The sequence below is a fragment of the Monodon monoceros genome, unplaced genomic scaffold, assembly GCF_005190385.1.
Source record: "Monodon monoceros isolate NGI ecotype Baffin Bay Population unplaced genomic scaffold, NGI_Narwhal_1 Super_Scaffold_15, whole genome shotgun sequence".
NCBI classification, from domain to species: domain Eukaryota; kingdom Metazoa; phylum Chordata; class Mammalia; order Artiodactyla; family Monodontidae; genus Monodon; species Monodon monoceros.
Window position 1 is genome coordinate 51,623,837 of NW_021703771.1, and position 14,044 is coordinate 51,637,880.

Below are 14,044 nucleotides of genomic sequence, written 5' to 3' on the forward strand. Positions count from 1 at the left end.
GTAGTTGCATCCTGTCCCCTGGGAAGGATGCAGCCTTGGACGATGCGGTTCCCTGAGGCCTCGGGCAATGCTCAGTGAGAAGCTCAGCTGTGAGTCCCCAGCAACCAGTATTCCCAGGAGCTGGGCTTGAGGGCCTTTACCTAAAGAGAGAAAATAGAAGGGCACCACTTCAGTGCCCATTATAGAAAGCAGATGAATTCATCCTAACATTCCATTAGAATAAGTTGCTTCTGTTTGTACATACATTAATCTAATATCCTATCTCATGAGTGCCTAGCACCTAGTATGAATACTTCAATTTATATATAGAAGCCTTGCCTCAGTTTCTCTAAATATAAAATGAAAATTCTAATGTGGGGTATTTAATATACTAATAGTATTAGTTCTTTATATAGAATATGATGAATATAGCCCTGAAGTGGTAATGTGCATAATATATTATTTTCAGTATATTATTATTAATGAAAATTCCTACAGTTTAAATTTAGGGAAGGACTACATTTCTCCTTTAGATGATGAGGTAGATGCATCTGCATTTGGAAGATCTTCAGCATGTCTGGCATCTTGTGCTTGTAACTAATCAACAAAGCCATCCAGGCTTCCCAGGCATATGGCTTCCCAGGCATATGCTTCCCAGGCATATGGCTACAAAATTCAGAGATAAAGCTATGGATTTTTTTTCTAATAGGATATTACAGAAAGCAAATGAGCAGATATCATTTATAGAAAGAAGTAGTTACAGTGTCAGAGAAGGTAGTGAAAGCACTAAAAACTGACTTCTCTCAGGATAGCAGCACAAAAGGAAAACCTCATAAAACTGAAGAAACGTGTACAATTTTGGAAGCCATTGACAGGTGTAAAATTATTCATGGATCAAAAGTTGCTAAGAGCCTAAAATCTTTTCTAGAGAATCAACATATTGAAGACATGACTTCAATTGTAAGGGCTTAGCATATGAATAGAATTGGCAGAGGATTAACGTTCCAAAGTATTGAATCTCCAAATATAAATTATACTGCACTGACCCTTTGTTCTCTGAATGCACTAGAGAAAAGATACTATCCTGCTGGATGTCCTTGCTTTTGTCTCTCAAAATACACATTTAGTGCCAGGTCCAGTCCTTTTCATATTCCAGTAAGAAATGGACAAATGTGCAGCTATATTACCATAAACTTTTTTTGTGTGTGTGTGTGTGTGGTACGCGGGCCTCTCACTGCTGCGGCCTCTCCCGTTGCGGAGCACAGGCTCCGGACGCGCAGGCTCAGGGGCCATGGCTCACGGGCCCAGCCGCTCCGCGGCACATGGGATCTTCCCAGACCGGGGCACGAACCCGTGTCCCCTGCATGGGCAGGCGGACTCTCAACCACTGCGCCACCAGGGAAGCCCTTACCGTAAACTCTTATTTGCTTATATCTCTTCTTCTTCAAAACAAATCTTATTTTCCTGTTAAAATAAAAACAGCTATCAGAAACTCAGAATTGATGGGGTCAACTTAAAATATTTCTGTCACAAGACGGGTGAACGTTTTCCTTAAACTTTGCATCTAGGAGGCTTAGTATCAAGAGAAAAAATCAACAGAGGTGAATTGTAATCAGATAGTCATTAAATTTCTTATTCACTCTCATAACTATATGTATATCAGTGTGACAACATGTATATCAGAAGTGAACATCAACATATAGAAAGAGATGATTGGTGGATGGATAAAGTCAGCGTAATCAGTGTAAATTAGGCAGATTGTATGATATACACACATCTGGTTCATTAATATAATAATCTTCATAGTTAAGTTTTATGTACTGAGTCTCTAGAAGTCATAAGGTTAGAGAAGTAATTTTTTTGATATTCATGAAAACTATAAAGATAAATGAAAGTGGAAAAGAGGGATATTGATAGTTTTCTAAAAATCACAAGAGAAAGTTAAGAAAAAGAAAAATAGGAAAAATTAGGAATTTCAGGTAAAACTTCCCAGTGCAATTATAACATTCTGGAAAAGTCTCTAAATGTTAGTAGCAGATATGCTATTAGACAGATAAATTAAAGTGCAGTAAGGTGACTTATTCAACTCAAAGTACCTTGCAGAATTTAAAGATTCAGGTGGGCTGGGAAAGCACCATTGTATTTGACATGTGCTAGGTGGCTCCGTGTTTTTTTCTATTGGTGGTCATGGAAGGTAAAGAGCAGCTATGGCTCATTAGCAGTGGGGCTCTAAAGAAGTACATTTAAGGAGACTTCTACAGGGCTCCTGAGCTGGTAGAATTCAGGAGTGATGCGTGCAGTTAGGGAGGGCTGAGCCCTGGTTAGCAGTATTTCAAAGCTTGTTGGAATAAGGCACTGTGGTCCTTTCTCAAGTTTTGATTCTATGTTTCATAACAATGCATCCAGTACCTCTTGAGGCTTACCTACATGTAAGCCTTTGGACTGAAGTCTTTATCCTGAACAGAATCTTATACAGCATAGGGAAGATTTCTCTCTCTCTCTCTCTCTCTCTCTCTCTCTCTCTCTCTCTCTCTTTTTTAATTTCAGAGAGGCCAGTTTAGACACTAGGAATCGATTCAGTATTTCTAAAGGACTCTTCGCATGTCTGCTACTTAAATTGTGTTAATAACAGGACAGGAGAAATGGCTAGTGCTGTATGAAGCAGGCTGTTCTTGCTTTGGTTACATACTGTGGTCTGTGAGTTCATAACCATTTGCACTTCCTGTGATTTTTCCTGGAGTGACTGAGTTAGGTTACAATAAACATAATTCTTTATCATCTCATTAGGTACTATTTTTACACAAACTCAAAAGGAGAGAAGAAAAATATCTGATTTTCTTAAGTACCAGGTTTCTAAAATATCTGCATTCATGCTCAGAGACATAATAGAGCCAAATATTCCTTTAAATATTTTGGTCACCAATTTTCTAGGTTATTCACAATTTGTGGAACTTTAGTTTATACAACATTTTGCTCACAATGAGTCAATATATTTATAAGAGCTTTTCCAAATATGTCTGATATGTAGATCCATTTCTTATAACACTAGCAAATAGTGCCTTTTACTTTTCCTGTAACTTTCTTGGCTAATGAAATTTGCTGGTTGGATTTCTTTTGATCATCCTTAAATCCTTTCATGCTAACAGTTTTAATTAAAAGAAAAAATTCCAATCATTTCTGCTAATGCCAGAGAAATGCTAAGTACCAATCATTTCTATTCAGAATTTCAATACCATCTCCTCTGTTAAAGCCTCATGAAATAGTTTTGGTGTTTATAGAGTTTTTCATAGATTGCATAGTAAACGTGAGCAATGCTACTTTACTTCTTGTAAGAAAAAAAATATATATCCAAGACCTAAAGAGATTACAAATATTGTAGAAAGTAGTACTGATATTCTGCTCTCTTATTCTTATTATGGGTTTAGACCCTGCCAATTTTGAAATTTTGTCAGATTTTCCCTGATTTCCCTCAGCAATTCAAATAATTGTTGGTTGAGGTTTATATCTGTTTCTGACATTTACTCAAAATCATCTTTGGAGACAGTGAAACAAATTATGGATTTTCATTTTAACAATGTTTTCCTCATATTCCAATGAATTTTTGTTGATAATTCTTAAGGAGAGCCCCTTGATAGACTTTTGAGTGTCTTTCACATTTAGATAATATCTTAGCATTATTATTTATGCTTCTCTGTTACTGATTTTCTTTTTAAATTTTCCCCTGTCCCCTTCATATTTATTTTCTTCATTTCAATTTATTTTTCCTTGACTTTCAACTTTGCAGCTTCACAGAGAATTTGACTACCTAATACAAAGAAATACATTTTCTGGACCAAAAAGAAGTTGTGCTGAGACAAAATGACAGAATCATAATGCTCAATGTAGAAACAGCGTGTAGCCCAATTAGGGGAACAAGTAGTTTAGCTCTGAATGATCAAAGCCTGACCCTAACATAAAAAGTCAAATTATTGTTCTTCATACCCAGACCCCAAGAGAAAGAGATTCTAAAGCTCACGGAGTGAAAGAGATTCTAAAGCTCACGGAGTAAACCACTCTGGGGCTTACACTGAACCGAGAGACATTAGTGAACATTTCCTTTCTTAAAGTTTCTTTTTTCATTTACTATAATTATTTATTACAGAATTATGATTAGAGGTGATTTGCTTTTTACTTTGAGCAATGGTGGGTTATTGAGACTATTTCTGGGCTACAGGTCTTATTTAGGCCTGTGTGCCCTGTTGAGTTAGCATATAAAGGTAAAACTGCAGTGTGTCTGCCCAGTCCCCAGAAGGAAGTAATAAGTCTCAGCGAACCCATTTTATAAATAGGAAAACTATGGCCCAGAGAATTTGTGACTCTCTGAAAATTATAAAAATAGGGCATGGAAGAACATACATTTAAATCAAAATCTAACTTCAAGCCAATATTTCAGCATGTTTTACTTTGGTATTCAGCTGTTGATTCCAAACCCACTTTGCCCCCCAAAAATATAGGGACATATTTTATTGGCTAACAAGTCAGAGAGGTCTAGTTACTTCTTCACTGAAAGCAATAGAAAATTCTGAAGATTTCAAAGACATGTAGAGAACCCTTATTGCATTTAATTACTGATGGGGTGACTTTTGTTGGATGATTTATTTAATGCTCCCTGAAGTACAGCAATATAATTAATTATGCCATTATCTTCGCCATACATGTTTTCATTACTTAGAAAATTATTCTATTCTTTTTGAATCCCAGGTATTTTTTATTTGTTTTCTATGACCTCTAGTAACTGAGAGTGCTAAAATGTTATTATACATGCTGGACAAATAACTATGTCCATTCATTTTAAGTATCTTGCCCTTTAATTTCATTGAGTTTGTCCCCTCAATCTCTTATTATGCGTCGGGGTACAAGGGCAGAACAAACTCATTTTCATTTTGCCCTTTGTTATTTTGAAAAATCAAAGTCACTCTTTATTTTCCATTTTTCTGCACTGATAATTCTATAGTTTTCACATTTAATTTTAAGTTTTTAATTAGTGGCATCCGGATCATCAGGTGGAGAAATCTGTAGCTATAAATTAAGCCACAGTTTTTAAAATGGGCTTTAAAAAACATGACCAGAACTTTAAGAAAAGAAAAGGTGACCAGATCTAATATGCTACATTTTCACTGTGGTATTTGTGGAAGATCCATTTGGCTTATGATCGTTCTGCCCTTGAATTGAAATCTGGGTTAATTGAGGCAAAGCTGAACTTGCTCTTTTGCAAAATGTGTAGAATGCTACTGCTCTTTTAATTGCTAAAATCATCAATACTGTCTTGACATTTGGATATATTCCCATTTTATTTAAAGTGTCAGCTGTTTGCTCTCATATTTAGTTGCCTCTTGCACTATCAGGGTTTTGATTTAAACTTTTATCCAAAATGGCATTTATCTCTAATGTTATAAGAAACATATTCTTGTAATTGCTGCCCAGTTCCACAAAACCAAGAGCCCAATTCAAATGACGGAATTTTTTAAATGTTCTTCTTTGGAAGGTCTTTGAAGTAAAATGAGACAAAAAGCAGTTGAGAAATGATATTCTGCAACCCTCCAAGCATTCCTAAGGATAAGATCTATTCTAAACCGAGAGAGCTGTTCCCTTTATTCCTCATAACATGTTTCCACATATGAAAATCATTCATTCCCCTGCCTACCTCCCCCAGTAGACTGAGATCTTTGAAGGCAAACTGCTTACTATTTATTGCTATATCCGCAGCTACCAGCCCAGTTTATGGGCTCAATAAATGTTTGTTATGAGAATAAATATTTAGTCAGAATGGTGAGAATGTAGCAAAAGTAGGTGACTCTTTTGATTTAAAACATTTCATCCATGATATTCAATGAATACCCTGCAGTACAATGACTGCCTTATCCGTTTTTTAAAGTGGTGAGCTTGATCGAGCTGTGATACCTTTTAGGGTGCTTATGGGTTCTCAAACAGCTAATAGTTTCAACTATAAACCAGAACTGCTTTGTACAGAGGATGATAAATGAGGACATGAAAGGCAGCTTTAGCTAGGAAATGGAAATTTGTTGTCTCACTGATTTTCGAGGCGACCCGAGTGAGTCTTCACACTAACAGCGAGGCAAAGGTAGGCCCCTAAGTATTCCCAGTGCCCGCTGGGCTAACTTCCATCACACTAATCTAAATAACACACTAATTACTAAATAATCTGTAACTATCCAGTGTTTCCATGGCTGGTGTGGACTGTGAGCCACATGGGAGCAGGCAGCGTATGCGGTTTTAACTCAACGTTAGCACCTACCAGAGTGCCCAAAGCCAGTGTTCAATAATTCAATATTTTTGGGGCACTTAATGAAGTACAGGTGGTTGGAAAACAGATTTTCACTGAAATCATCCAAACCATGTCAGTCTTGCCTTCCTTTTATCACTTTTTCATCTCTTCTTTCACTGATTATTTCAAATTTTCCATGACCCTTTGACTCTTTTCCTAAGAAACTCATAAAAGACAGAATGTGTGGCCAAGATGACAGAGTAGGAAGACCCTGAGCTCACCTCCTCTGCCAGGCACACCCAAACTACAACTATTTACAGAAAAACTCTCAGTGATGAGAATGACCTGAAGATTAGCAGAAAAGATTTTCCACAACGAAATCTATAAAGAAGGACTGCAATGAGATGGATATTTGCAGGTTGGAGAGGTGATATGATAAAGACCCATACCCCCAGGTGGGCAACCCACAAACAGGAGGGTCATTACAATTGCAGAGGTTCTCCCCAAGGAGTGAGGGGTCTGAGCCCCACGCTGAGCCTCCCCAGCCCAGGAGTCATGCAACAGGAAGATGAGCCCCTAGAACATCTGGCTTTGAAGATCAGTGGGGCTTCTGTATGGGAGAGCTGGAGTACTGTCTGAAGCAGAAACTTCTCTCTTAAATGGCGTGTGCAAAATCTCACACACTCTGAGTCCCAGTGCAGAGGCAGTAATTTGAAAGGAGCCTGGGTCAGACCCACTTACTGACCTTGGAGAGCCTCCCAGAGAGGCAGGAGGCAACTGGGACTCCCTTTGGGAACATAGATGCTGGCAGCAGACATTTCTGGGAGCTTATTCTACTTTAAGGACACTGGCCCTGGCAACTTGCCATTTTAGAGTCTTCTCTCTAGCCTATCAGTGCCAGGGGATTACCTGCCCACCAGTGGACCAATACCAGTCCCGGGACCCCTCAGGCCATGAGGTCAGCCATGTAGGGATCCAGCCCCGCCCAACAGCAGGCTGTCAGCCACCACCCAAGGCAGGGCCTGGCAGCCAACTGGACTGGGGGCCAGCCCTGTCTACCTGTGCGCCCACAGTAGTCAGCCCATCAATAACAGACGGTCCCATGAAGCCCACATAGGGGGTGCCACTAGAGCATATAGCTCTGGTGACTAGAGGTGAGTGTGCTCCTTGGTCCCCTAGGATGTCTCCTACATAAGGCTGTTTCTCTAAGATCAGGAAATGTAACCGACCTACCTAATACATAGAAATCAACACAGGGAATTAGACAAAATGAGGAAATGGGAATCTGTTCCAAATGAAGGAACAAGACAAAACCTTAGAAAAAGAACTAAACAGCGAGGATAAGCAGTCTACAGGATAAAGAGTTCAATGTAATGATCATGATCATAAAGATGGTCAAAGAAATCAGGAGAAGAGTGGATGAACACAGTGGAATTTTAACAAAGAGAAAGTATAAAGAGTTAACCAAGCTGAAGAATACAATAACTGAAATAAAAAATAGACTAGAAGGAATCAATAGTACATTACATGATACAGAGGAATGGATCAGTGAATTAGAAGACAGAGTAGTGGAAATCAATGACTTCATCTGAATTAGATATTTTGTTCTGTGAAAGACCCTGCTGAAGGGATGAAAAGACAATCTGCACAGTGGGAGAAAATACTTTCAAACCACAAGTCTGACAAAGAACTCATATTTAGGATATATAAAAAAAATAAACATTCAATAGTATAAAAACAAACCATACAGGGACTTCCCTGGTGGTCCAGTGGTTAAGACTCCACACTTCCACTGCAGGGGATGCAGGTTCAATCCCCGGTTGGGAACTAAGATCCTGCCTGCCACATGGCATGGCCAAAAAAAGAAAAAAAATACAATTAGAAAATGGGCAAAAGACATGAGAGACATTTCACCGAAGAGGATATACAGATGACAAAAAAAGCACATGAAAAACATTCCCAACATCATCAGACATTAGGAAAGTGCAAATTAAGTACCTGATGAGATATTATTACATACCTATTGCAGCAGCTAAAATTAAAAAGAAAAAATGGCACACCAAAGCTGGTGAGGATGTGGAAAAACTGGATCTATCACACATTTCTGGTAGGATATAAAATTGTACAGCCACTCTGAAAGTAGTTTGGCAGAGTCTTTCAAAGAACAAAATATCTAATTTGGATGAAGTCCAATTTATTCATTTTTTTAAATTTTATGGATCATGCTTTTGGTGTCATCTAAGAACTTTTTACCAGGTCCTTGTTCCCAAAGATTTTTCTCCTATACTGTCTTCTAAAAGTTCTATAGTTTTATGTTTTATATTTAAGTCTATGATCCAGTTTGAATATATTCATGTAATGTGTAGGGTTTAGGTCCAGGTTTATTTTTTGCCTATGGATATTCAGTTGCTCTCATAACATTTCTTGAAAAGACTCTCCTTTCCCAACTTAATTGCTTTTGTACCTTTGTCAAAAATTAGTTGGACATATTTGTATGGCACTTTTTCTGAGTTCATTATTATGATCCATTAATCTATGTGTTTATCTCTCTGCCAATACTACACTGTCTTGATTACTGTAACTATTAAATCAATACAGTCATTCCTCTCACTTTATTCTTCTTTTTCAAGGTTGCTTTGGTTACTTTAATTTCTTTACCTTTCCATATAAATTTTATAATAATCTTGTCTATATCTATGAAAAAAATCTTGCTAGGATTTGGATAGTGATTATTTTAACTGTACTTTAAGCCTGTAAGGAGGATAATTCGGCATCCTCACTATGTTGAGTCTTCCAATTCATGAATGTGGTATGTCTCTCCATTCATTTGGATCATCTTTGATTTCTTTCTCAGCATTTTATAGTTTTCATCATACAAATCTTGTACATGTTTTTCTAGATATATACCTGGATATTTTGGGTTTTTTGAGTGATTTTAAATGGTATTGTATTTTAAATTTCTGTGTTTATTGCTAGTATATAGAAATACAGTATATTGCTCTTGTGACCTTTTACCTACCCTAACTCACTTATTAGTTCTAGGAGGATTTTTGTAGAGTCCTTTTGAGTTCAGCATACACAAACATGTCATCTATAAATAGGGACAATTATCTTTATTCATTTCTGACCATTATGCTTCTTATTTAATTTTCTTGTATTATTGTTCTGGCTAGAACTTCCAAACTTTTAAAAGGAATGGTGGGGACAAACATTCTTGCCATATTGTTAATCTTAGAAGGAAAACATTCAGTATTTCAACATAAAGTATGATTTTAGTTGTAAGCATTTTTTAGATGATCTTTATCACATTGAGGAAATTCACCTCTATTCCTGGTTTTTAAATCATGAATTAGTGTTGAATTTTGTCAAATGCTTTTCTGCATCAATCAATATAATCATGTGTTTCTTTTTTCTTTTTTAATCTATTAATATAATGGATTACATTGAGCAATTTTTAAATATTGAATAAGCTTGCATCCCTTAAATAAATACTATTTGAGTAGTTGATCATAGTTGGTTAATATACTTTTTTAGTTTTAATAATATGGTTTATTTAACCCAATATATCCAAATAATACAATTTCAGGATGTAATAAATATATATTGTTAATGAGACATTTTATATTCTTTTTTGTACTGAGTCTTCAAAACCGTTATGTACAGATTTTACATAAAGCATATCCCAATTTAGACTAGTCATGAAGATTAATATATTTCTATATTGCTGAATTTCAAGGACTAACATTTTGTTAAGGATTTTTACATCTGTATTCATGAGGGACATTTGTATGTAATTTTCTTTTTTCTTTTTATTTTTTTGCACTGTTGTCTGGGGTTTTGTTATCAGGGTAATACTGACTTCATAATATGAATTAGAAAATGTTCTCACATCTGTTTTCTTGAAGAAATTTTGTGGAATCAGTGTTAAATCTTTAAATTTTAGAAGAATTTTCTCATGTAGTCATCTAGGCCTGGAAATTTTCTTTCGGGAGTTTTAAAATTATGAATGAAATTTCTTTAATAGTGATAGGGCTATTCAAATTATTTCATATTGGTTAAGTTGATAATATGTGCCTGTCAAGGAATTGTTCCACTCCATTTAATTTGTCGAATGTATTTGTCTAGAGTTGTTTGTAGCAGTATCTTATTATCCTTTTGATGTCTGCAGGTGTCTGAATATTGGACATTCTGTTCATTTCTGATATTGTATTTTGTTTTATTTTTTTGTCAGTCTTGATATCAATTTTATTATTGATTTTTTTCAAGAATTAGATTTTTGTTTCATTGATAATATCTGACCAATAAGCACATAAAAGTACATTCAACTTTAGGGAAGTGCAAATTAAAACTCTCTAAGATTCTTCTTCACAAACTAGAATAACTAAAATAGAAAAGATTGGCAATACCAATTGCCGGAGAGACTTTGGAGCAAGTAGAATTCTCATGCATTGCTGATGGGAATATAAAATGGTTCAAACATTGTAGAAAACAGTTTGGCAATTGCTTTTAAATGACGTACTCTATGATCCAGCAATCCCACTCCTCTAAGTATTTATCCAAAAGAAATAGAAAATTTATGTCTACAAAATGTCTTGTATATGAATATTGATAACAGCTTTATTCTTAATAGCTGAGAAGCAGGAAAAAAGACAAATATCCATCAACAGATTAATGGGTAAACACATTGGATGTATTCATAAAGTGTAACGCAATAAAAGAGAATAAGCTGCTGACACAAGCAATAACATTGATTCATCTCAGAAACGCTCTGTGCAATCAAAGGCGGCAGACATTGTATACCTTGTGTTTCCATTTACATGAAGTTCTACGAAAGGGAAAACTAATCTATGTTAATAAAATCAAAACAGTAGAATCTTATGTTGGGGGTGATTATTTGGGTTCTATAAATTCATATCTTAATTGGGGTGCTGCTTACATGGCTTTATAGAATTGTCAAAACTAAACTGCACACTTAAAATTTGTGCATTTTATCATATATAAATTATACCTCAGTTTTTAAAAAGTGATACTTTTACTGGCATATGTCTCCTTTATGTTTTAAGTTGATTTTGGTTTTTAATATACTGAATGAGTGCTCTTTTATTTCAAGAAAATTTTATTGAGTTAAGGGTTTAAATATTTTTCTGTTCTTTTCTTTGATTTCATTCTTTGGTGACTCCTGTTTTCTGTGTGTGTGTGTGTGTGTGTATACTTAATCTTTTCACTTTCCTTTTTTTTTTTTTCTATTTTATCCTTTACACCTTCCTATACTTCATTTATTTACCTTACAGTGTATTTTTCTTTGACTATGTACCTTTTAATTCCATCATCCTTTCTGAAGGTTTTTTTTCTTACTCTTGCTTGAGAACTGTCAGTTCTTTTTTTTTTTTTTTAAACTTCTTATTGTATAACCATTCAGTTTCTGAGCTTTTCTATTTCTTTTTGTTGTTGTTATTTCAGTCTTCTTAATTTTTTTAGCTCATTTTGGGATATTAGAATTTAGTTTTCATCTTCTGTGGCTACACTTTTTGGTGGTGATTTTATTTTATTTTTCCCTAATTTGAATAAAATAGAATTTCTATGACTTTTATGAAGAGGTTACTGTGGAGAATGCAGAGATGGATCAAAATAGCTTTCACTGCTTCACCACTCTAGGGGTACCTCTTCTCAAATTATGGGTTTTTTTGTGTATCCATGTCTCCATCTCTGACCTAAGTCTAATTCAGGGAGGTTATCTTTTCCAGAAAACCTTGTGTTTCAAGATGGTGTTCAATCTGTAGATGACATGTTTTGCAGTTACAAGATTTGGGGGGATCTCCTATCTCTTGACCCATTCATTCCCTCTAGTATTTATCTCTTCTTTATCTCCAGTGTTCTTGCTCTGCTCATTTTTCTTTGACCTCCAGTGGTATTAATTCAGGGTGAGGTTCTATACTTCTAGATATTTCTGAAACCCTGGAGGTAGAGTTGCCAGATAAAATATAGATGCCTGGTATAATTTGATTTTCCAGTACACAACATTTTTTTTTTAGTGTAAATATGTTCCATACAATATTTTATTTGCTGAATCAAGTAATTTTACCTGGAGGACATATATGACCACAACTGTTCCCCATCTCCCTTCCCCCCACTTAATGACCTTAGCCACTCAGTTTTTGCACCCACAAGTGAGTCCCCAATTTTGGCCAACCCTTCAAAGAATCTGAAGCCAGGATTCTGTTCAATGTGAGGGCCTTAACTTCTAGAGGTAACTTTTATTTATGATCTAGAGGTTCTGTGGCTCATGGGACTCATCAGACATTCCTTTTCATTTCCTGCAACTTCTATTACTCAGATCTTGTAATGGTTTGGCCACATCCACCTGTATTTTGGGGTTTATATATGGCAATTCTTTGTCAACAAGTGTTGTTGAAGATACTATGTATTTTCTTTCCCTGCCCTTGTTGATATGTTTGGTTTCTAAAGAAAACTTTGAAAGAATAAAAAGAAAATTACCTATTACATCTCAAGTGTCCAGAAGCCAGAAGTCCAGAACCAATAACTTTTAAAATGATATTTTCTTGCTATTTTCATTGTTTATAGGAACACAATAGATTTTTTTTGTATTGATCATCCTTCATTGTTCAACTCTTAATTAGCTCTAATAATTTTTCTGCCAATTCTCTTATGAATAATCGTATCATCTATGAATAATGAAAGTTTAATTTTTTCCTTCCTAACTTTTTATTCTTACATTCTCCTGAGCTGCCTAAGTTATATAGTATAATATTGAATAGGAGAGGTGAGTAGTCTTGTGTCTATTCATTCAATTTTATTGTGGGAATAATAATACCTACTTGATAGGATTATCTGAGGATTGAAAGAGGCAATGATGTAAACTTATTTTAGCAGTATTTAGAACATATTGAACTGGTAATAAATGATACTGTTATCTGTAAATGTCAATACAATCATTCCATATTATACTCATAAATGTATAAAGTGCCAGAAAAAAATGAAAGGGCTTAGGAAATAATAATTAGAATATGTATGTGGATGCCTTCACAAATAACCATATTATTTTGGGCTACTCTGCACTGACAGAGAGAATATGTTTGGAATTAAAAATAGATATATAGTGATTTATTTAATGAATTATGGTTTTCCATATCATTGTCTTCAAAAATAAAATATTTTCACATTAAAATATTTAAAATAATAACAAATTTGTAAAGTACAGGATATTGTCACTTTCCTTACAATATGGGGTAAGCATATGGTTTTATAGGTGTGCATGGGAGGTGAAAGGACAAGAAAGGGAAAAAAATCTAAGTAGAAAGGAAGACTCAGCTGAAGAGGCCAGAAGCAAATGGCTGGGTATATTATTTAGGAACAGTCTATGTGTATTACACACTGGGGACAGCTTTGTTGAAATTATGGTACAGACATTATTGATATATTATTGGACATTTGGATGGTAAACCCTTTAAAATAGTCACAACTTGTGTGATATTCTAAAAAATCTGTAATATATTTATAAAATAATAGAGTGTTTCAGATATTGATCCTGGCTTATAAATTTTCACATGGAATCAAGCCCCATTCTTGCTTATTTCTTACAGTGTTTTTAGTATTTCATTTACGCTTATGGTATTTTCATCAAAGTGATTTGTGAAATCTCATTTTTTGCTGAAGAAATTCAGGGGACGTTTTCTTTTCTATAACTTGTAGTAACTTCAACATATAGGTCAGTGTCTCCGGGATACCAACTCAGAGACACAGATTTATATTCAGCAAGTTTATTGGAGTGTGCTCTTAAAA

General features: G+C 35.2%; 1 protein-coding gene across 1 annotated transcript in view; it reads left to right on the plus strand.

Moving 5' to 3' along the window:
* Positions 1–14,044, plus strand: part of NKAIN2 (sodium/potassium transporting ATPase interacting 2) — a 678,615-nt gene that overhangs the window by 200,671 nt on the left and 463,900 nt on the right. The gene's annotated exons all lie outside the window — the stretch shown is intronic.